This window comes from Hemiscyllium ocellatum, chromosome 46 (genome assembly GCF_020745735.1).
Source record: "Hemiscyllium ocellatum isolate sHemOce1 chromosome 46, sHemOce1.pat.X.cur, whole genome shotgun sequence".
In the NCBI taxonomy this organism is placed as follows: Eukaryota; Metazoa; Chordata; class Chondrichthyes; order Orectolobiformes; family Hemiscylliidae; genus Hemiscyllium; species Hemiscyllium ocellatum.
In genome coordinates this window covers 25,925,493-25,950,904 of record NC_083446.1, presented here as the reverse complement: position 1 = coordinate 25,950,904, position 25,412 = coordinate 25,925,493, and positions in this window count along the sequence as shown.

Below are 25,412 nucleotides of genomic sequence, written 5' to 3'. Positions count from 1 at the left end.
ATTTTCATTGAGTGTGACAGAGGGATTGTCTTTCCAAGGCCGAGCTAGTTTCCTGATGCTATCTTATCGATGTCACCTCATTAACTACACACTCAACCCCATGATGTCCCTCATTCAATGCCAGCCCAATTCTCAAACCCATCATGGCTGGAGGTACTCACTATCGTCCGGATGTCCCTGGATATTCTGTGATCGATGGCACTGGTGCCATCTTTAAAAGGCCAATGGGCACACCGTTTCTCTGTTGGGAGAACAGTTTGGAACTGCCCTGCACAGTTTACCCCGAGCATGGCAGATAAGTGGCAATTACACCACGGTTTGTCGATACGGGCATGGAGGTCCTGGTGGATCATCTAGTACAGAGGGGAAATGTTCTCTTCCCAGAGTGGGTGGCACCACCAGACCCACCGAGCATGGTCTGAAGTCACCACCCAGCTCAGTGCAGTATCTGCGGTCAATAACCTTCCCCACCATGTCAGGATAAGTGTTACCGTATTCTCTTTGCTCCCTCACACTCACTGCATATCTGTTAGAGCCCCTTCCCCAGAATAAGGCTCCATCACTCTCACTACTGCATGCAGCACCTTCTCTCTCTCTCTCACCTACGCAACACCCCCACATTGTTATAAAATGTTCTGGAGAGTTTCTAGAATTCTCTGGATGATGTAGTTTGTGCAATGTTCCAGATAATTTTCAAATTAATACACAACTTCAGCAAAATGTTCCTCCCCTATGTGTAATATATCAACGGAAGAAGCAGAGTTTTACATTTTTTTTAAAATCACTCAGGACTAAAGTGTCTCATGAGGCCATTAAGCCTCTCGAATATACTTCGCTATTCAGACAAAGGGAGCACCTAAACACTTGAAGACTCACTCTCTTCTTGAAGACTGCGCCACTTTGGAGGTTCTCAAGTTTTGCTGGAACACTCCAGCCATCCAAAAAGTTATGGAATATTTCACACAGTGCCACCAGTCACTCTGAAACCACTTCTATTAAAACCAGCTTTGAATTGCTGACGAGCTGTTTACCCTTGGTCTTATCTGTTGAGAAAAGCCTTGTTTGTTTTATTAGAGACAGTTCAAGAACTTCCATCTGACTACAATTTTGTTTATATTATTGAAACTCTTTGTGACTTCCCCTGTGAGGAACGATTTAAAATAATATTTTAAATTCTCTGCCTGTTCCCTGAAGCCAAATCCCCAGTCACATCCTCCAGGTATCCCACATGTTCTTTCCTGCCTTTCTTCCAAGGTTCACACACACATCATGAAGGTTTTGTATTCGATATGGGAAAACTATCTCGGTTAGTTTTTTTTTCATGTTTCTTGCCAGTTTTGGAATACTTTTCTTGGCATTTTACTTTGTACAATCTGCTTCTGGTTCCAAAAATAAACTTCCAAAAGCTGGCGGATGCTGGAGCTCCCCAATCTGAATTCTGTAGTTTGTGATTGATTAGTATCCCTCACAGCCTTTGTGCATCATGGGTGGTTCATCTTCACATCTTTTTCTCACTTTTTTTTATCAGAGTCAATCATTGATGAGCGTTATGAAATATCTGCTTAAATATCTCCCCCACATATCTAGTGACCTTCACCTGGGTTTATTTTCACATTCTGTTTTAGACAATATATAAGACATAAATCTGGAATTGAAATGCTGAGCTCTTCTCAATCATTCAGGGGGAACTTCTGTATGTGGCTGAACACATGATCAGCTGAGAGTGACTCCATTCTCCCAGTTTCTCTGGCTCCATCATTTCTGTTCGATAATGCCACATTCCAGTGGGAAGCTTCCCACATGTCATCCTTTTCTCTGAAACGAGAAATCCTCTCACTCTGGTGGACTGAAAATTCAACTGTGACTGTCTTATCTCCCTCACTTGTGCCCTCACTCTGTCCCGTCGTTCCCAGAACAATGATGGATCTCCCCTTGTCCTCACTTCCTCCTGCACTTGAGTCCACATTCACAGAATCATCCTCCATCACTTGCACCAGATCCAGCGGGACAGCACCATCTTCCCCGCCCAACTACTGTCAGCATTTCACAGGGACAATTCCCTTTGTGACACCGTCCATCACCCCGAACGCAACCCCTCCGCAATGAAACCTTAGCATGCAATTACAGAAGCTGCAAACCTTGCCCATTCACCTCTTCCCTCCTCGGTGTCCAAGGCCCCAGTCACAACGTCCAGGTGAAGCAGCATTTCACTTGTACACTTTCAATCCAGTCCCCTGGCATTGCTGCTCACAATGCAGTCTCCTTTACATTAGTCAGCCAAACAGAAACTGCTTTGAGGAACACCTTCAGACTGTCAGTAGGAATGACCCTGTTCTTCTGATTGCTCCCCAGTTCAATAAACTACATTTCTCTCAAGCTAATGAGAATTCTTTGAAGAGGTAACGAGCAGGTTAGATCAAGGAAAGCCAATGGGAGTTACCTGTGTGGATTTCCGGAAGGCCTCTGATCAGGTACCGTGCAGGAGGCTGCAGAGTCAGATAAGGGCCCATTGTGTTATCGGCCAGGTACTAACATGAATGAAGTTGGCTGTCTGGCAGAAAGCAGAGAGTGGGGTAAAATGATCCTTCTCAGAATGGCAGCGGGTGACTAGTATTGCTCCACAAGGATCAGTGGTGGGACCACAACATTTCACTTTATAGGTTAATGATCTGGATGGCAGAACTGAGGGCACTTTGGCTACACGTGCAGATGATGAAAAGATAGGTGGAGGGGCAGGTAGTATAGAGGAGGCAGGGAGCCTGAAGGAAGATTTTGACAGTTTAGGAGAGTGGGAAAATGATTGGAAGATGCAATATAATGTGAGGTCATGCATTTTGGTAGGAAGAATACAGGTATGGACTATTTGCTAAATGGGAAGAAAATTGAGAAATCTGAAGTGCAAAGGTGCTTGGGATTCCGAGTCCAAGATTCGCCAAAGATAAACTTGCAGTTTGAGTCAGTAGATATGAAGGTTAATACGAATTTGTCATTCATCCCGAGAGGATTAGAATATAGAGATGGGGATTCGGAGGCTTTCTCAGCCTCTGGTCAGACCACATTTCCAGTATTTTGTGCGTAATTCCTCAGGAAGAATGCATTGGCCTTGGTGTGTGACTACAGGAAGTTCACGAGAATAATCCAAGAAATGAAAAGCTTAACACATGAGGAACGTTTGAGGAATCTGTGTTTATACTTGATGGAGATTAGAAGGATGGCCGGATAGAACATAGAACATAGAACAGTTCAGCACAGAACAGGCCCTTCAGCCGACGATGTTGTGCCGACCATTGATCCTCATGTATGCACCCTCAAATGTCTGTGACCATATGCATGTCCAGCAGTCTCTTAAATGACCCCAATGACCTCGCTACCAAAACTGCTGCTGGCAATGCATTCCATGCTCTCACAATTCTCTGTGTAAAGAACCCGCCTCTGACATCGCCTCTATACTCTCCTCCAACCAACTTAAAACTATGATCCCTCGTGTTTACAATTTCTGCCCTGGGAAGAAAGTTTCTGGCTATCAACTCTATCTATGCCTCTTATTATCTTGTACACGTCAATTAGGTCCCCTCTCTTCCTTATTTTTTTTCCAATGAAAAAAGTTTGAGCTCAGTCAACCTCTCTTCGTAAGATAAGCCCTCCATTCCAGGCAGCATCCTGGTAAACCTCCACTAAACCCTCTCCAAAGCATGCACATCTTTCCTATAATAGGGCGACAAGAACTGGACACAGTATTCCAAGTGCGGTCTTACTAAAGTTTTATGGAGCTGCAACAAGATCTCACGGCTCTTAAACACAATCCCCCTGTTAATGAAAGCCAAAACACCATATGCTTTCTTAACAACCCTGTCCACTTGGGTGGCAATTTTAAGGGATCTATGTACTTGCACACCAAGATCCCGCTGTGCCTCCACACTGCCAAGAATCCTGTTTTTAATCCTGTACTCAACGTTCAAGTTCGACCTTCCAAAATGCATCACTTCGCATTTATCCAGTTTGAAATCCATCTGCCACCTCTCAGCCCATCTCTACACCCTGCCAATGTCACGCTGCAGCCTACAACAGTCCTCTATACTGTTAACGACACCTCCAATCTTTGTGTCTTCTGCGAACTTGTTGACCCATCCTTCAATCTCCTTATCCAAGTCATTAATAAAAATTACGAACAGTAGAGGCCCAAGAACAGAGCCCTGTAGAACACCACTCACCACTGACTTACAGGCAGAATATTTTCCTTTCACTACTACTTGCTGTCCTCTGTCGACCAACCAATTCTGTATCCAGACAGCTAAATTTCCCTCTGTCCCATTCCTCATAACCTTATGAATGAGCCTACCATGGGGAACCTTATCAAATGCCTTACTGAAGTTCACATACATCACATGCACCACTTGACCCTCATCAACGTGTCCAGTCACATCCCCAAAGAACTCAATACGCTTTGTGAGGCATGACCTGCCCCTCGCAAAGCCTTGCTGACTGCCTTTATCACGCCATGCACTTGCAGATGGTCATAAATCCTATCCCTCAGAATCATTTCTAACATCTTGCAGACGACAGACGTGAGACTGACTGGTCTGTAATTGCTGGGGATTTCCCTATTTCCTTTCTTGAAGAAAGCATTTGATTGAAACTCACAGAATACTGAATAGCCTGGACACAGAGGACTTTGGGAGGACGTTTGCACTGGCAGGAGTGCCAAGGACCTGAAGGCATCGTCTTAGAGCAAAGGGAAGACCCTTTCAAACAGAGAAAAGATGAAACTTCTTTAACCAGATAGTTCTGAAACTGTGGAATTCCTTCCCACAGAATGTTGTGGAAACCAGATCATTTAGTATATTTAAAACAGAGACAAATATGTTCTTGATTGCCAAGGGGATCGATGGTGACTGAGAGAAAGCAGGGAAATGAATTTCAAAGTGTATCAGTCATGATCGAATGTTGGAGCAGACTCGATGGGCTGAATGACCTAATTTCTGCTCCTAACGTCTTGTGGGATAAATTTGTCCAGTCCTGGGTGGCGCGGTGGTTTAGTGTTTGGCACTACTGCCTCTCAGCATCAGGACCGTGGGTTCGATTACAGCCTTGGATGAGTACTTGATTGGAGTTTGTACATTATCTGCATGGATTTCTTCTCACAGTTCAAGGATGTGCATGTTAGGTGAACTGGCCATGCTAAATTGCCTTTGATTAATATTCAACCACCATCTGTAATTTTTTTCCCCGGATAATCCCTCAGTCTCCCATTACCATGAAGCCAATCTTTGATTCAGTGACAAGTATGGGTGACATGCCAGGGTCAGAACCATGTGTACTTAAACCTGATGACAACTCATTAAAGCTACTGCACTTACTGCTTACATTAACACACAACAGAACTAATATCTGAGAGAGAGGGCGCAATGATCCATTCTATTGAAACCAACTCAGAGAATTGCTGCTGACCTGCCTACCCTTACCCTTATCTGTTTGTTAGAAACGTTGTTCCTTTTTTAGAGTCGGTTCAAGAACTTCCCTCCTATTAACATTTTGTTTATATCATTGAAATACTTACAGTTCCTTCCCCTGTGAGGAATGATGTAACACGCGGGTATAAATTAGCTGTCTGCTCACTTTAACCAGTTCCCTAGTCACACCCTTCAAATGTCCTCAATATACTTTCCTGACTTCATATTTACCTAAGGTCACACACTCATATTGAAAGTTTTTTTTATAAACACAGAAAAGTTTGTGATGCTTGTTTTTGTATTTCCTGCCAATTTGAATAGTTTTTTTTCTTCCCTTTTCCTCACTTTTTAAATTCACAGTCAAACAGCAGACAAACAGCCCCTTTGGTTCAACTTGTTCATGCTGACCAGGTTTTCCAAACTAAACTAGTCCCATCTCCTTGCATTTCCCCCATATGCCTATTAACGTTTCCCATTCATACGTTTGTCCTAATCTCTTTGAAATGTTGAAGCTGTACTTGCATCTGCCACTCTTCCTCTGCAGCTCATTCCATACACACATCACCCTCTATGTGAAACCGTTGCCCCTTTGTCCCTTTCAAAGTTCCTCCCTTCCACCTTAAAGCTATATCCTCTATGTTTTAACTCTCCTATCCTGTGGAAAAGACCTTGGTTATTCACCCTTATCCACGCCTCTCATGAATTTATAAGCTTTTATAATGTCACCCCTCGAACTCCTACGCTCCATCTGATACTAGCTTCAAGAACAAGCATTTTAAGATAAGCACTGCAAATTTGAAACAGCATTCAAAATGACAGGTAAACAACACTCACCCCAAACTTCATACTGTGATTTGTTTTTCTCCATATTTCAACACTAAGGCAGCATGCAACTTTTACTGGAGCCAATAAGAAGTAAAACACCTGAATTCCTTTGTCGAAAGGGGCTGATGGTTTCTACAGTGAATAGTACAAGGGTACACAGGGAACCAACACACACAGGCCAAGTCCTAAACTATGAAAGTAACCACTCCAACACACACAAACGAAGCTGCATCAGGACACTATTCAAAAGAGCCACAACACACTGCAGTACACCAGAACTACGAAAAGAGGAAGAGGAACACCTATACAAGGTATTCGCCAAAAACGGATACCCACGCAACTTTATCACCAGACGCCTAAGAGATAGATCACGGAACGAGGACATGCCACAACCAAAAGGACTAGCCACACTACCATACGTCAGGAGCGTCTCAGAACTGACAGCCAGATTACTGCGACCCTTGGGGCTCATAACAGCACACAAGCCAACTTCCACACTCAGACAACAACTCACTAGAACAAAGGACCCAATAGCCAGCACGAGCCAAACTAACGTAGTTTACAAAATACCATGCAAGGACTGCACAAAACACTATATAGGACAAACAGGAAGACAGCTAACAATGGGCGGCACGGTGGCACAGTGGTTAGCACTGCTGCCTCACAGCGCCTGTAGACCCGGGTTCAATTCCCGACTCAGGCGACTGACTGTGTGTTGCACGTTCTCCCCGTGTCTGCGTGGGTTTCCTCCGGGTGCTCCGGTTTCCTCCCACAGTCACAAAGATGTGCAGGTTAGGTGAATTGGCCAAGCTAAATTGCCCGTAGTGTTAGGTAAGGGGTAAATGTAGGGGTATGGGTGGGTTGCGCTTCGGCGGGTCGGTGTGGACTTGTTGGGCCGAAGGGCCTGTTTCCACACTGTAAGTCTAATCTAATCCGCATCCATGAACATCAGCTTGCCACAAAACGACACGACCAGCTATCCCTAGTAGCCATACACTCAGACAACCAGGAACATGAATTTGACTGGGAAAACACTACCATCGTAGGACAAGCCAGCCAGGGAATTCCTAGAGGCATGGCATTCATCCACAAACTCCATTAACAGACACACCTATTCCTGATGAAGGGCTTATGCTCGAAACGTCGAATTCTCTATTCCTGAGATGCTGCCTGGCCTGCTGTGCTTTGACCAGCAACACATTTGCAGCTGTGATCTCCAGCATCTGCAGACCTCATTTTTTACACATAGACCTGGACCCCACATACAAACTCCTACAGCTGAAACTGACACCCGGAAGCGGCAAGAACAAACCACTATAAATACCCGAAGAAACATCAAAGCAGCGCTTCACAGGAGGCTCCAATAGCACGGATGACGTTCCCTAGCCAGGGAACGAAACGTTTGCAGCAAAAACTTCCAGCTCGGCGAACAGAACCACAACAACAGACACCCGAGCTACAAATCTTCACCCAGACTTTAAAGTTTCTCTGAATGTTGTGTGATCGATTTTTGCACATCAATCTTACATGCAGACACTTGTCAAACGCTTTACTGAAGTATGTGTGGACAATGTCTACGTTTATGCATTCATTGGCTTCTTGGTCACATCGTCAACAACCACAATCAAGCTTGCCAAAAAATAACTTGCCATTACTGATGGCAGACTACCGGTCATAAGTTCACAGGCTTCTCGTTGGAAACGTTCTTCACTAAATTCATAACATGAATCAACTTCCAATCCTCCATCCCCTCACGTGTGCCCTCACACTTTGTTCTGTAACTTCTCAGTACATATTCGGATGTGTCTGAGCATGGATATAATTAGCTTCAGAAGGATGATATGGACTCGTTGGGACAAATGAACCTCGATTCTCCTGCTCCTCGCAATCTACTTGACCTACTGTGTTATTCCAGCACCATACTCTTGACCCACGATTGACAAATGGAGTGCTTACACAACCTAGGAATTCTCTGATGAATGCCTCTACACCGTTCGTACACGTCGAAATATTCACTTGATCGAAAATTTCCACCTCAAATATATCCGTTTTTTATTGAACAGGGCATCATTATCTTTATTCATCCTTTTCCCCCACACTTACTGGCTTGCATTCTCCCTGATAGGAACAAAATTCCTATGAACATCCGTTATCTCATTTTTGAAATACTTGCACTTGCCAGTCGTCCCTTCACAAATTAATCTATGATGTGACAGCAGTCTGACAATTCAACCGTGCGCAAAGTCATATCTCAGTCTCAAACATGATATATTTTTTTCTGAATACTCACACATTTCCTGCAGCACAATGGCATTCAATTTGCGACTTGATAGCAGTATGGCCATTCACCAGTTCCCCTTCAAGTAACAGAACAGACAGCGACTGACATCGGCCGCTATTCGTCAAACTTGCCTGAATTCATAAAATCAAAACACCAAATTGATTTCGATCACAGAATATAGAGCGACTTGCAAGTGGAAAATATGCACCATCTGATAAGAAGTAAATACGCTGGTTTCGCGCTATAATATCAATTTTAACAGAGAGTTGCATTAATTTTGAGATTGAATGAGCAATGCAACTTTAAAATCGTATTAGTAACACGAATGTGCAAAATGTGAATTTGCAACGGATAAGAAATTGAACAAATGAAAATACGACATTCTTCCAGAGATTGAGAAAAGATATAGGTCCTTGTAATAAATTTTTTTAAAAATGAAAGTAATAATGCAAACTTATTGAGATGGCTTGCAAATGTTTTCTGCAATAGAAAAGTAACAACACTGCTCTACCTGTCAGTCTGAATGCGACAATAATGGCATAGTCAATGGCAAACTAAACCTGGAGGTACTCTTTGTGTTTCTATCAGAAGGTGAGCATGATTTCAATTTCTGAAAGAAAATGTTAACTCATATACCTCTTGTCAGGCTCCAGGGAGATAATTGGATGTTTTGAGATAGTGCATTAACAGTTTACAATGGATTAGCACAGCGTCTGCTAAGATGATTTTGAACGTTGTGGAGGACATAAATGTTTTGTTAACTGCCTGGGTCCTGATGTCAAAAAAGAGATAAAGAGAACATCCACATTCATCCCAGTTAATTTCATTATCTTTGGCAGACCACACTGCCTGGAGATTGGACACAGAACTTAGCAGATTCGAATGCCTCGCCATGCTCAGAAATTGGCATTTTCTGAGGAAAACTCGGTTCACTTCTCCTGCAAGCTGTTATTAATCTTTTCCATTCGTTTACTAAGAAAGTGCATTCCGCATCCAAGAAGAAAAGAACACACAACAATGCAAATTTAAGCACAAGAGCAGGCCACTCAGCCCTTGAAAAGAGCGTGGATCCAGAGATTCCACCTATACCTGTAGCCCATTTTCGAGGCGCCTGTATCCCTCTACTCACTTCCCTTTCACGAATGATACATTTTAAAAGATGTTATGGTGCCCACACCTACCACCTTTACTGGCAACGCATTCCAAGCACCCATGGCCCTGCACATAACAAACTTTCCACGCTTATCTCCCCGAAACGTTTCCGCTCTCCCCTAGTAGGTTACAACCCCAAGCGGGGAGAAAAAAATCTTGCCATCGATCGTTGCTATGCAACTCATGCTGTAAATCAAAAATAACATCAGAAATTGCTGAAAAATGCTCATCATGTCTGGCATCGGCTGTGGATAAAATCAGAGCAACGTTTCATGTTCAGTATGCCTTCCTCAGAAGTTCATTCCAGGCCTCAGATGTTGCAGCTTTTTTTTTTAACTCTGCCGAAAGTTGACGAGTAATTGCAAATAACAAATAATCTATCAACATGCAGCTTATTCAATCAAAGGGAAATCGCAAAACAGATGATGCAATAGACACAAAATGGCTGAAGTTTTGAAAATATACGAATAAAACATTGAAGGCTCATGTTGAAGGTATCTAGGCTTGTCGAAATTACCTCCAAGTCAAGCATAATAACATAAGACATAAGAGGCAATTCAGCCTTTCAAGTTGTTCTGTCATTTCGTTACATCATTGCTGAACTGGTGTTATGAAAGTTATGCTGGCAATTACGTAGTTAATTTCTTGTTGCAATGCAGGCCCTGGATCATATTAAAGGGCTCCAGTAACAGAAGATGGTAGTGCATTGTGATCGTCTAGTTAAATCACTGGTAGATGACCTAATGCTGAAGACGATGGTGTTGTAATGTGATAGGTTAAGTGTAATGTAAATAACTAGTCTGCAAGGCGAAGATACGTTTCGAAAGACAAAGCAACCCAGCATGATTTGCTAAGCTAACGTTTTCCAATACGCTCGGGAACAACAACTCTATAAACTGCAGAAGAACAAAGAACATGTGGGCACCTGGGGGATACATTTTGCTGGCTGACATAGCTTTGCTTTTTAAGACTTGAGTTTAATTTTATGACGTATTTTCTGCGTTTCCCGCTTATTTTTTCTGGAATTTTGAGTGTTTCGTCCGCAACAAATTTGACATGACAGATGGGACCGGGAAAAGAGCATTTCCTCTGAAAAGAGGCTGCAGCCGCAGGGCACTTCCAGTTGAAACAACAGCTCTCCTGAGGCAGACGAAATCAAATGGCTGGGCACCCACAAAAGAAAGGGTAAGCGTTTTGCTGCTATGTTGGACAATATACTGTCAAGTATGGGAGTTTCTCTGGAATGCAGAAAGCTCCTGGCGTGTCTCTCCGATCCAAAGAACCATAAGGGGCGGGGTGATAAAGAAAACTTTCAGGAAACGAAGAGAGTAGTTCAGGAAAACTACACAAGGGGTATGTAGTTACAGACTAAAGGGATTGAGACAAAACTCCACTTGGTGTGTTTACGTTTCTGTGAAGCTTTAAGAAAATAAAGTTTTAAGTTTTATGAAAATAAAGAAAAGCAAGACAAAACGAAAAGGAAAATATAGGGGAGTGAGCAATCAGGAACAGATAATGCATGTTTTAATGGTCGTAATATTGATTTTGGATGAAAAGTCGGCAGATTGGCAGACTAAAAGGTAAATAATAGAGATTATCAGAGTGTTAAAGTGTTACTGGACTGGTGAATGTTTCAGACCACGTCTGTATGGTAACTGAACATTACTTTTAGAAATGAACAAAGGAACTGTTTAGGCAAGGCTCTGATATATAGAGAGCGAAAAATAATGACTCAGTGCTGAGCTACTGGCTGATTGCAGAACGTTTATGTGTATGTGTATGTGTGAGAGAGAGAAAGAGAGAGAAAGAAGCTCTGACTTGCAGAAGGAATTTGTTTATGTCTGTGCACGCCTGAGAGAGACAAGCTCTCGATTGCAGTAAGGCTGTGTATATGTGTGTGTCTGTGTGTGCGCGCGTGCGAGAGAGAGAGCAGTTCTGGATTACAGAAAGGTTTAGCTTGTGTGTCTGTGTGTGTGTTTGTGTGTGTGTTTAACCGATGTGATTTGGTTTGCATGCACAATTGTTTCTTGGTGGTCAAACATTTCTGTTTTGTTCCCTGGAGCACGAGATCCAGGAGTGCATTGATTTTAATTTGCCCTGTAGGAATTTAAGATAGTCATTTTTTTCAGGAGATATTTTCAAGGAACCATCGTGTATTCTGTGGGTGGAGTCCGGGAATATAACTGGCAGAACGAATGAGGATAGATTTTTATATTCATTAGTGGAAACGAAGGAAGTTTAAGGACTGATTGGTTGGTAAGGGACAATTGCAAATTGAGGAATTCGAGAAAAATAACATATACGAACTGACGAGGCACAATTGGACGTCTAAATCATAATGGTGTGATTTGTGAAAACAGAGCTAATAGGTCAGCGAGATAGAAATATATGTCACGATGAAAAAAGGGACTGCAGTTAGAATATTGATATAGGAAGTTCCAGTAGTAAGAAGCGATACCATATATATTTCTGAAAAAATGGAAAGAAAAACGAAGGATTTATAAATGTAATCAATGGAAGAAGGTAGCTTTGATATGAATATGTTTGATGAAGTGCATGGTCTAATTGACAATTAGAGATGTAAGGATAAATAAAAGAAGAGAATGTTGAAGAGAGAATAGGAGGTGGAAATTTTCAAGCTACTTCGACTTGAAGGAGTGGATTTGCAGAAAGTTTTTCAGGCATCAGTTGCAACTGATGGGATTTCCAGAGACCAGAGAAAGCAGTTTCCCTTCACAAAGGCTGTCCATGAAACCATCTCCGCTTATCCAATGAAGAAAATAAAGAGCCTTCATGCATGGAGGCCCAGCAGGGGACAACATCTATATATCCCAGGTTGGAAGACTTGGAACGTGGAACTTCACACTCGCTCCAACCCCCATCTCCCCAATCCACTCACAAACACCCATGTAGATGGAGAGAATGTAACACACTGTCCTGCAGTAAGGGGGACAGTACAGTTAGAGGAGGAATTGAATTGGGGAGAAGCTGAGCCAGAATAGAATATGTTCAGAATAAAATGAGAGGCAGAGCAAGCGACGAAACAAGCAAAATTAGGTGCTTTTGACATGGAAAAGAGAGACTTAGGGCTGAAATTCTGGAGCAATACAAACTTGAGAACGGAGGGATTATGAGGCATATTAAAGTATTGCATGGATGATCGGCAGAAACAGGCGGACTGTGATATTGACAGTAAGGGGGGGAACAGAGGAGGCAGTAATGTGTTCAGGAAAATGGGCACAATGACAGGAAGCGGAAAAAGGATGGCAAGATACAGAAGTAGGTTCTGAAGTGGAATCTGATGAGGAAATACAATGTAGCAGTTTTAATAAGAGAAAGAAGCTGTCACAGGGAAAGATACTGTCACTGCTTATAACATCCATTCCTTGGGAACCCAGGATCTAGAAAGGCTGAGAAACGTGTTGCCCAATTTTCATGACAGAGCAGGAAAGTGGATTAGGGACATTCGAGATGAAACTATAGGGCCGTTGTTTGCTATGGGTGATTTCAAGTCACTGTTAATAAAGCTTTTGGGACTCACGAACTAAGAGAGATGATGAATTGAGCCTGGCTAACGAATGTGGTGAACATTCCAATGATTGATGGTGATGCACGTGATCGAGTAAGACAGAATGCGTGGCTGGCACTTAGAGATTGTTATCTGTACAAGAGTGATCCCGAAGCTTTGGGAGAAATCCACTGGTAGACACTGAAAACCCACGAGCCTATCTGGAAAAGCAGTTGAAAAAGTCGCAGCTTGAAATGGATCAAGTGACAGAAGGTAGTCAACTGCTGACTGCAATGTTCGAGACTGCTGTTGTTGAGGCCATTACCTCTCATTTCAAATCTAAGTTAGAGAAGGTAGCGGTCTGACATCGATGAACTGCCAAGAATTCAGAGATCATGTAGTCAATGCAGTCGAGAGATACCGGAAAGACAATAAGAAGCTGGCTGAGTAACAGAAGGAGGGTCAAAGAACTTTTTCACTACTACAGCGCGAAGAATCTAAAAAGAAAGAAAGAGATACACGCAAGGCGATGTTGCCAGTGACAAATGGGTTGATCGATGCGATTGTAATGAATTTCTTGCTGTGTTGGTAAAGCACCCTAACGCCACATGGCAAGGGCAAGGAAACAGCTTGCAAATAAGATATGTTTATGGAGGGACATTTTCCACAAGTACCATAAAAACGTCAAAATAAAATTAAGCGACCATGTTGGCAGAACTAGAGTTTCTAAGGACAGGGACAATGAGGTGGGGGCGCTAAATGATATGTTGAGACGTCAGATTCAGAGAGGATCAGGAATAGTGTGTTCGAGGTATTATCAACTAGGCCATTTAAGGAGAGATTGTTCATATTGGCCAGGGCCTCCTGGCCCCAGGGTGCACCTCTGAGTCACGGACGTGCAGCTGACATGCAACAATCCCTGCAGGCCAGATAGGACCTGTAACTCCAAATAGCATGTGTTAGGTGCACCCAGAGCACCCCAGTGTGAAGGGGCTGCATCCTGTGTTAAATTGGGAAGCTGAACAGGAAGCTATTGTACTGGTTAGTGTGGAAAAAACAGTTGATGTTTATGATGATATATTGTTGAGGTACATAAACTTGCGCCCTCACACAATATACCCACCCCCGCCCACGTTCACATGTCACGTAAATGTACTATGACTGCAGCGTTTTCGAGTAAGCCGCAGTAGACATGCTTTAGAGTTCCAAACATTTTGCAAGTGGACAGTAAAACAGTCATCTTGTCTTTATTTGTGTCTAACGGGACACAAATTAATTTGCTGGGCCGGAACATTTTATTGAAGTTAAAATTAAAATTTCGAATGTACTCAAAAGGTATTTAGTGTCGATAAAGCAAATTCTCAGTTATCGTTGCAGGGAGACAGAAAGGCCAAAAAATATGAGACAGGTGACCTGGATGGTTACATTTGGGAAACTTGGGAAAATTGGAGGAAACATCCTTTCGCTTTACTGCCTTTGGCTGTGCCACCGAAGTCTGAGCTGCATTGTGAAGTGATTTTTCACTAGAGGCAGATTAAAGTAGTTGAGGAGCATTAGCGCTGTGAGGTTGTCTCCGCACAGCATTTACAGAGTAAAGCTATAGTGATAGGGAAGCAAGGAGCAACATATAGGGAAGAAAAATGATATTCTGGAGAAATGGCACCATGTGCCAGGGGTTTGGGCCAATGTGACATGGTTGGCAAATTAGGAAAATGTGTCCAAAGATTGGGGACCTATGGTTAAGCATGTAGAAATGATTAGCAGATGACTACGCCAGGAATCTGGAAATCTGGCCAAGGTAACTATGTTCGAATTGTGTTTTGTATAGGTATGCTGGGGAACACCAATGAGGGGATTTACCAACGGTGTATGCAAATTAAAACTGTTTGATTATTGGTTGGATGCATTTCCAGTTCGGTAATGGTCACACCATGATACGGATGTGGAGAGTATGTAATCAGCGAATACAGTGGAAATTCGGTTAAAGCTGGGGGCACATTTACGTAGATGTTCGCAGTATCCTTTGAACCAAGAGGCAGAGGAGGAATTGGCAGGAACAATACAGGGATACTGGACGCAGGATTGCTTCGGGCATCATTCTGCCCTTGTAATACTCAATTGCTACCTTTTCCAAAAGCAGATAAGTCTGTATGTGGGTTTGCTCACTGAACTGGGAGGTTAATTTCTAGAAGTATCATTTCTCTACAAGGTAACATCTTCAGTTGACTTCAGTCTAAACAGTGTACATGATTCCTACTTACTATTTATATGTCTGGGTTTCTGTGGGTTGATGATATTATTTCCTGAGGTGATGTCATTTCCTTTGGTGATATCATTTACTGTTCTTTTTCCAAGTGGGTGACAGATGGGGTCTAACTTGATGTGTTTGTGTCTAGTGGTCGGGCTGGAATGACATGCTCCTAGTAATTAGCGCGTGTGGGTCTGTTTGGCATTTTTGAAGAATGATGTGTTGTCCCAGTTGAAGTGGTGTCTTTCCTTATCTGTATGAAAGGATACTGGTGAGAGAAGGTCATTTCGTTTTGTGGCTAGTTGGTATTCATGTATCCTGGTGGAAAGTTTTCTGCGAGTTTATCCAACGTAGTATTAATTACAGTTCTTGAAAATGACATTAGTTTTGCTTGTTGGCTGTATAGGTCCTTTCAGTTTCATTAGCTGCTGCTTTCGTGTGTTGGTGGCTGTGTGGGCCACCATGATGCCAAGGGGTCTGAGTAGTCTGGCAGTCATTTCCGATATGTCTTTGATATAGCGGAGTATGGCTAGGGCTTCTGGACGTGTTTCGTCTGCTTATTTGAGTTTGTTGCTGGGAAATCAGCGGACTGTGATCATTGGGTACACATTAGTTTTCAATTCATGGTGCAAGTGATTTCCCTCTGATCTGCTTAGTTCCTCTGTGCCGCAGTGTGTGTTGGCGCATTGAAGTGATATTCTGATGAGCTTCCTTGTGGATGTTGGGATGATTGCTTCTGTAATTTAATATTTGATCCACATGTGTAATTTTCCCGTAAACGCTGGTTTGAAGTTACCCATTGGCTGTTTGCACTACTGCAATATCTGGAAATGGCAATCTGTTGCTGTTTTCCTCCTCTTTCGTGAGGAATCTCCGGTATCGGGGTTCTTAGCAGTGACAGAAATGCAGCGATTCGAGCAAAGTGCTCTGCGAAACATCAAACTCAAGCTTTGGGTTTGCTCCGTGGATGACACCTTTGTCATCACAAAACGAAACACGTAAGAGGAAATATTCAAGAACGTCAATAATACCCTTCTTGGCGTAAAATTCACGAAAGAGGGGGAAATCAAAGACAAACTGCCATTCTAGATGACAAAGTAGAACGAATAGCCAATGGGCAACTTCAAACCAGCGCCTGCATGAAAACAACACATATTGAACCAACATCGAACTGCCAAAGCAATCATCCCAAAATCCACAAACCAAGTTGAGTCAGAACATTAATTCGACGAGCCAACAGACTCTGCAGCACAGAGTATCTACGTAGAACAGGGGAAAATCACCTGTGCCTTGTATTCAAAAAAGAATCCAATTAACACAGTCCACCGATTTTTCAGCAAAAAACACAAACAGGCACAAAACAAGTCCAGAAAGCTTAACAACTCTACCCTACCTCAAAGACATATTGGAAATAGCTGCAAGACTACTCAGACCCTTTGGCATCATAGTAGTCCACAAACCCACCAACACAGTATAACAGCAGCTAACGAACTTGAAAGACCCTATGCAGACAACAAGCAAAACTAATGCCATTTACCAATTTACTGTGCAAGAACTATGCAAACACTACATTGGACAAAGAAGAAGAAAACCAGCCCCCAGGATTCGTGAACACCAAAACGTCAGAAAACGACATAATCCTCTCTCACGAGTATCCTTACATACAGAAAGGGAAGGACACCACATCGACTGGGACAACACATCCACCTTAGTACAAGCCAAACAGAGACACGCAGTAGAACTCCTGGAGACATCGCATTCCAACCGAATTCTAACAACAGAACTAAACCCTAGCAAGTATAGGTTGACAGCAGTGAAGAGATAACTAAAGTTTCAAGATAACAAGAAGTCAGTGGAAAGCAAAAAGTTGTTTTGATCTCTGTCTGCTTCCACCAGGGCCATCTGCAATAGGGTGAGTTGACCTGCATCATGCGTTGGTACCTGGGCTTTCGATGTTGTAACCAATTCAGCGACATGGGTTGAGCATGCAAAGGACTCGTTGTTGTATGTTCAGGGATTACCTATTTCAGTAAGAACTCAGAAAATTGCAAAAGAGCGGTGGTGTGGCACTGTCCGTCAAAACCAGCATAATGTCAAAAGAGAGGACGTTGAGGATTCGTCTACTGAGGTAGTATGGGCAAAGATTATAAAAAGGAAGACAGGTGAACTTGTTGGGCGTGATTTGTAGGCCTCTGAAAAGTTCCAGAGATGCAGCAAATGGGATAGCAACGATGATCCTCAATGGGAGAGTGAGTCACAGGATAGTTGTTACGGGGTCTTTTAGATTTAGAGGTAGTTGACATCTGTGCTAATAATGGCAACAATTCTGTTATGTTTATTTAGTGGTGGAATAGGTTAGCTATATACCAGAGGGCAGAAGACATAAATGGGGATAAAGGCAATTACCATGCCATAAGGCAAGTTTTATGATGCTTAGGATGGAGGAGAAAACTGCACCGGATTGACACAGTTGAAGTATGGAGCTTATTCAATGCCCAGGTACACTGGTTCCTTGATAGGTATGTTCCAGTCAGGCAGGGAAGAGGTTGTCAAGCGCGATAACCGTGGTTTACTAAGGAAGTTGAATCACTTGTTATGTGTAAGAACGTTAATGTAAGGATGAGATGTGATTGCTCATTTAGGGCGCTTCAGAGTTACAGGTTAGCCAGGAAAGACTTAAACATCGAGCTGAAACGAGCCATGACCGGACATCAGAATAGGTATATCAGCAAGAAAACAATGATTCTGGATTAGCGGTGCTGGAACAGCACAGCAGTTCAGGCAGCATCCGATGAGCAGTAAAATCGATGTTTTGAGCAAAGGCCCTTCAATCAGGAATGTCGAGTAGGATGAAGACCAATGAAGTATCGTAATGGGAATTTGGGAGTGAATTCCGAGGAGATAGGGAAAGTGTTAAGTGTTGTTGTTCTGTTCGCCGAGCTGGGAATTTGTGTTGCAGTCGTTTCGTCCCCTGTCTAGGTGACATCCTCAGTGCTTGGAAGCCTCCTGTGAAGCGCTTCTGTGTTCTTTCCTCCTGCATTTGTCGTGGTTTGAATCTGCCGCTTCCGGTTGGCAGTCCAGTTGTCCGTTGCAGTGGTCGGTATATTGGGTACTGGTCGATATGCTTATTGATTGAATCTGTGGATGAGTGCCATGCCTCTACAAATTCCCTGGCTGTTCTCTGTTTGTCTTGTCCTATAACAGTGATGTTGTCCCAGGATTTCGAACTGACAGCCAGACTACTGCGACCACTAGGAATCATAACAGCATACAAACCAACAGCCACTCTCAGACAACAACTCACCAGAACGAAGGACCCGATACCCAGCATGAGCCAAACCAATGTAGTGTACAAAAGCCCATGCAAGGACTGCACAAAACACTACATAAGACAAACAGGAAGACAGCTAACGATCCGCATCCATGCACACCAACTAGCCACGAAAAGACACGATCAACTATCCTTAGGAGCCACACACGCAGAATGAATTTGACATGAATTTGACTGGGACCTGGACCCAATATACCGACCACTGCTCCGGTGGATTGTGAACGCATGTCATGACAGTGACAAGGAGGGTTGCGAGACTGGATTAGGTGACAGTGATAGGGAGGGTAGCGAGAATGGATGTGATAACAGTGACAAGGAGGAATGTGAGTCGGATGAGGTGACAGTGACAGGAGCGTTGAGAGGCAGGATGCGGTCACAATTACAGGGAATGTTATGAGGCTCGATGTGATTGCAGTGAGACGTCGGATTTTGAGTCTGGATGAGCTGACAGCGATGGAGTGTGTTGTGAGGCTGGATGGGATGGCAGTGGCAAGGACAGATGTGAGGCTGGATGAAGGACAGTGACATGGAGGGTTGTGAGGCTGGATGTGGTGGCAGTGGTAGGAGGTCTGAGGTTCAGGATGAGGTGAAAGTGACAGGGACGGTTGTAAGGCTGACTGACATGACAGTGATAGGTTTGGGTGTGAGATGGATGAGGTGGCAGCGACAGAGAGGTTTGTGAATCTGGTGAGATGACACAGATAGAGACGGTTGTGAGGCTGGTTTAGGTGACAGTTGCAGGGACGGTTGTGAAGCTGGATGATATGACAGTGAAATGGAGCATTGTGAGGACAGATGTGATGACAGTGACAGGGACGGTTGAGAGGCTGAATGCAGTGACACTACAGCAGCTATGTGAGGCTGGGTGAACGAGGGTTGTGGATAAAGTGACAATGACAGGGACTGTTGACAGGCTGGTTGAGATGACAGTGACAGGGAGGTTTGTGAGGCTGTCTCGAAAGTGACAAAGAAAGTTGTGATTCTGAATGAGACGCCAATGAGAGGAGGTGTTGTGACGTTGAATGAGATGATTTTCACAGGAAGGTAGCGTGGATAGGTTAAAATTCACAGATATGGTTCTGAGGCTGGATGAGATGAAAGTGACAGGCAGGGTCTTGAGTCTGTGTGGGTTGACAGTGAAAGGGAAAATTGTTTTGGTGAGGTGACAGCGACAGGGAGGGTTTTGAGGCAGGATGAGATGACAATGACAAGGTGGGTTTTTAGACAGAATGAGGTCAGCGTCAAGAAGAGTTGTGAGGCTGGATGTGGTGATAGTGACAGGGAGGGATATGAGGTTGGATGAGATGAAACTCACAGGGAGGGTTGTGAGGCTGGTTGTGATATAGTGATAGGGACGTTCTTGAGAATGGATGAGTTCGTACTGATAGTGTTAGGGAGGTTCGTGAGGTTGGATGAGTTTATAGTGACAGGGAGAGTCGGGATGCTGGATGTGGTGACAGTGACAGAGAACGTTATCAGGATGGATGAGATAACTGTGACAGGGAGATTTCTGAGGCTAAATGAGCAGACATCGATAGAAAGGGTTGTAACTGTGATCAGGAGTTTTGTCAGGCTGGATGAGGTAACAGTGAGAAAAAGGGATGTGAGTGTGGATGAGGTGAAAATGACAGGGAAGTTTCAGAGGCTGGATGAGCGGACAGTGACAAGGAGGACTATGAGGCTGGATGAGGTAACAGTATTGGGCAGACTGTGATGCAGAAAGAGGTGACTGTGCTACGGAGACATGTGAGGCTTGATGAGACGACATTGACTGGGAAGGATGTTATATTGAATGAGATTACAGCAATAGGGTTGGTTGTGTGATTGGCTGAGATGACCGTGATGGGGAGGGATATGATGCTGGATGAGATGACAGTGATAGGGAGGGATAAGAGTCTGGCTGGGATGAAAGTGACAGGCAGGTTGTGTGGATTGGGTGACAGTGAAAGATACGGATGTGAGGCTGGATCAGATAACAGTGAGAAGGAGGTTTGTGATGATGGATGAAATGACAGTACAGAGACGGTTGTGCAGATGAGGTGACAGTGACAGGGAGTGTTGTGAGGTTGGATGAGATGACAGTGGCAGATACAGATGTGAGACTGGATGAGATAACAGACAACGAGCGTTATGAGGCTGAATCAGATCACAGTGACAGGGACAGTCGTGAGTCTGGATCGTGTGACAGTCACTGAGAGGATTGGGTGGATGATGTGATATTGAGAGCCAGGGTTATGCGGTTGGATGCGACGACCGTAACAGAGTGATTTGTGAGGCACGATGAGATGACAGTGACAGTGTGGGTTGTGAGGCTGAATGAGATGACTTTGACAGGGCGTTAGTGTGGTTGAATTGAGAGTGCCACATACGTTTGTAGGCTGGATGAAACGAGAATGACAGGGAGGGTGTATAGATGACCTGAGAGTGACAGATGCAATTTTGAGGTTGGACGAGATGAGAGTGAAATGGAGGGTCCGGAGTCTGGATGAACTTATAGTGCAAGTGACGTTTGTGTTGATGAGGTGACAGTGGCAGGAAGGGTTTGAGGTTGGATAAATTGACATTGATAGGGATGGATGTGACGCTGAATGAGGTGTCTGGTAGAGTTGTGAGGCTGGATGTGGTAACAGTGATGGGGAGGTTGGAGAGGCTGGATGAGATAACTGTGACAGGGACGTTTGTGAGGCTAGATGTTCTGACTTTGATAGAAAGGTTTGTGACTGATTGGGAGTTTTGTGAGACTGGATGGTCTAACCACTCCACAATGATCATAACTTCAACTAAAACCGCCCCAACCACCTGCGCTTGGCCAAAGTCCCTCAAAATTTTCTGATTCATGCACTGTCCAAATATATTAAAACATTGTAACTCCCACATTTACCGCTTCCACTGAAGATTCATTCCATACACGATCCACTATCTGTATAAAAATTAAACAATGATCCTCATATATTTTTCAAAACCTTCTCGTCTTACCTTAAACTAAGTCTTAATATTCTACACGCTCGCAAAAATAATCTACATCCAACAGCTTTGTCTTATGACAGGAGCACCCTGTCTCTAGACTCTCCTGATCTCAATTTTGCAGACTTGTGGAGACCATGGCAGATGAGTGCACCGAAACAATCATTATCAGTAAAGAAGTAGTGTTGGGAAAGCTACCAGCCTCAAGGTAGACAGGTTTCCTGGTCCGGATGGAATCCATCCCAGGATCATAAAAGTTGTAGCGGTGTAGCATTTTTGATAATTTATTAAATTTTGCTGGACTCTGGGACAGTTCTAACAGATTGTGCCTCTGCAAATATGATGCCACTATATTAGTCTCGAGTGATCACTAAGGCAAAGTCAAGATTACAGGTAGTCTTGGCAAATAAGTTCAAGGATAATCCAAATATAGTCTAAGAAAACACAAAGATAGATAAATCTCCAGAAGATGCTGTAGTGTGTTTGAATGCATTGTGGGACATCAGAGAGGAAATCGAACGGCTCCTTGTAGAGACATTTAAAGAAATTATAACGATAGGTGACGTGCCTGATGAGTGTCGAGTGGCATGGATTTTTTTATTGTTTAAGAAGCGATCCAAATTAGAAGCCTCTGAATTACATTAGAAGCCTGTGATTCGATGGTTAGCAGGTCTTTTGAGGTGGATCTGAAGGATAGGATTAGCATGCATTTGGAGAAGCATGGAAAGATTATGAATAGTCAGCATGGTTTTGTAAGAGGTTGTCTCACAAATATTTTCGAGATTTTTGGACTGGTAACCAAGAAGCCTGAGGAGGGCACAGCGGACTGGATTGTTTATTTGGACCATACTAAAACGTTTGACTCAATTCCGCAATATAGCGGGGATCGAAACAGCATTTTAACAAGCTGTTGGAGTTGATCGGCATAAATGGCAGTGGCGGGATTCAAACCAACAGATGCAAAGTCACATGAAAAGGGTTCCATGATCCCTCTCTGACTCGCACAGCTGCTGGCATGTGTCCAGCCACAGTATCAATTTCGCAGCAGATCATGATAGCCCATCAATCCAGACAAAAAAAAATCAATGTTAACTTGAGTGTATCTTCTCAGACTCTTTCAGCTACAAAGGTATCTGTGAGTGCATGAGTATATGTTAGGTTAAGGATTGTTCAAATAACCATGAGCTGCTTGACATTACTGCAATTTCGAATCTTGCTTTTCTAAATGTTTTCACCCATTGCTCGAAACAGGACAACTTTCACGTTTACACGGAACATGAAACACACGGGACTAAAGGGAAAATGCACAAAGCTGAGCAGGCCGTGCTCCACATCATACCGTGCAGCATAGTTTCAGTCATTGTGTCTGCTTCGCAGAATAATAGTCCCAAAGAACGTTCTCCACCCTAAAACCGGAGGTACAGAAATCAAAAGGTTCTGTTAGCACCTCACCACACCCCCAATCCGGAAGAGGTGCTAACTGCCCTTGAGTGCCTTTTGTTCTCGATGTAAAGAGCTCTCACGGCTGAGTCACCTTCACGTCTCTTGTTGCTGAGTGACTCACAAAGAAGGAGTTTCACCAGAGCTGCAACTGCTTCACTTCCCCACTCGCCCTCCCGTTTACATTTTCCTGCTCGTCATTGATTTAAAAAAAACCAAATGAGTGCGATGTCATTCTGCATCCTCTCTGTAGTTTCCGCAGTTTCAGTTCCAACATGGCTTAGATCTCGGGTCTCACCTTAATTCTAGCGCTGCTATGAAAGCACAGGTCCAGAGGTTCCTCGGAGAGTATAATTTCTTTCATCGCTGTTGCTGATTGAATGAGCCACAAACGTGCGAACTGACCAAACCATGATTCAGGATCTCTGGTGCCAATTCTCGCACATTGTATAACGTCAGAAGATTCCAAATGAGATCTTTCAGAGACGACTTTGGGCTACATTTGACAGACAGACTAGTTCAGGAATCCGTGGTACACTGTGACACCAGCGCATACAGCTTCTTCCCTGTCTTTGAACCGGTCGCCTGCGCAAGGAATGCAAATGCGGTACTGCAAGGATCAGAACGCGGTAACTATACTCTCAAGCAGAATGACTTATGATCAGACCCAGGTTGGAGAAAAACTTTACAATGCTTTGCGCAGTAATTACATGGAATTGCACTACATTACATTATACTACGAGAGCAGATTTGTTAAAGCAAATTCGAAGGCAGGTTTGCAGAAGGGAAGGCAAGCAAGGAAGCTCCATTTTTGTCCTTGTAAAGTGCTGCAATTGAAGAACAAAGCAGTCCCTGCCCAGTTATAAACTGGGGACCTTTCGCGTGTAAGGCGAATGTGATGACCATGACACCACAGAAACAAGGCGCGGCCGCCCGTGCAGCGGCTCAGTGGTGTCCAGCACTGAAATTTGAAGCCATTCTACGTTTTATCTTTCAGTTTCCAACAGCTCGTTGTTGTCCAGCGTAATTGACATTTTGAAAACTTTAAAAAAAGACACGAGAAATTGATGACAAAGTAAAGACAAGGATGTCGTTAATGCTTGGACCGTTGGGCGAGGTGGAATAGGCTGGGACAAGTTTCCCTGCAGCGTTACGGCTGCGACATGATCTGATGGAAGGGTTGTAAACTGAGTACATTCGTGTTTTACCCAAGCTGGGGCGAGTTGAAAACTCGGGAGCATTGGTTTAAGGTGATTTGGCTGAAATTGACAAAGTACCTGAGGCGCATTTCCCACATAGAAGGTTGTGCGTGTATGGAATGACCTACCCGCGAATGTGGACGAGGCTATTACGCTCAGAAAATTGCAAAAGTAACCGGATGATTTTCTGGATAGAATGGGTTGAGAGGAATTTAGGCCAAATGCTGGAGAATGGGACGTGTTTAATTTTGGCTATATGGTGAGCATGGACGTGATACACTGAAGTATCTGTTCCCACGCGGTGTAACCCAATAACGTTGTGTTGCTTATTCCACCTGATTTAAAGGATCACTTTTTAGCATTGCAGTCTGTGGCACAATCTTTCAGTCTGTTCGACTGCTCACGGGAAAGGTAGGATTGTGAAACACTGCCGAAACGAACGACTTTCTTACTTTTGCTCTGACTGGCAATATTCCGTGAAACTTTTCCAGATCCTCAATTGAAGATTTTGGCAGCTGGAAATTACCTCAGAAAGCCTGTTAATTCGTAATATACTGAGCGAATCGCAAAATAGAAAGCATTTAACAAGGAACACAAACAAAACTGGCAAACCAAATGCATGTTCAGACACAGCGAAGCATGAATGCTAAATGTGAGACAGTCCGAGGGCATGAGGCATAAAGTAATCTCACAACTAACAACAGGGCAATTCCAAACTACTATTTCAAACATTCTGCAGCCTTAGTGCACCACCACTTCCCAGACAAAGCTGAAAAGAGAGAAAGAAGGAACATAATAAGAATGGGCCATAAAAAGTGAATTTCACCAATCACAGTCTCGATTAGATTACCTTTACCTTCCGATGTCTCCTGGACGGAAATGAAGGAAATGGGAGAAATGCAATAACATATGACATCGAAATTCTTGGTAACGATTTTCCCATTGGCCAGAAAACCAAACAACGAGGAATCGAGTCACCGCAGGACTTTGTTTCACAACTGCGATGAAATAAAA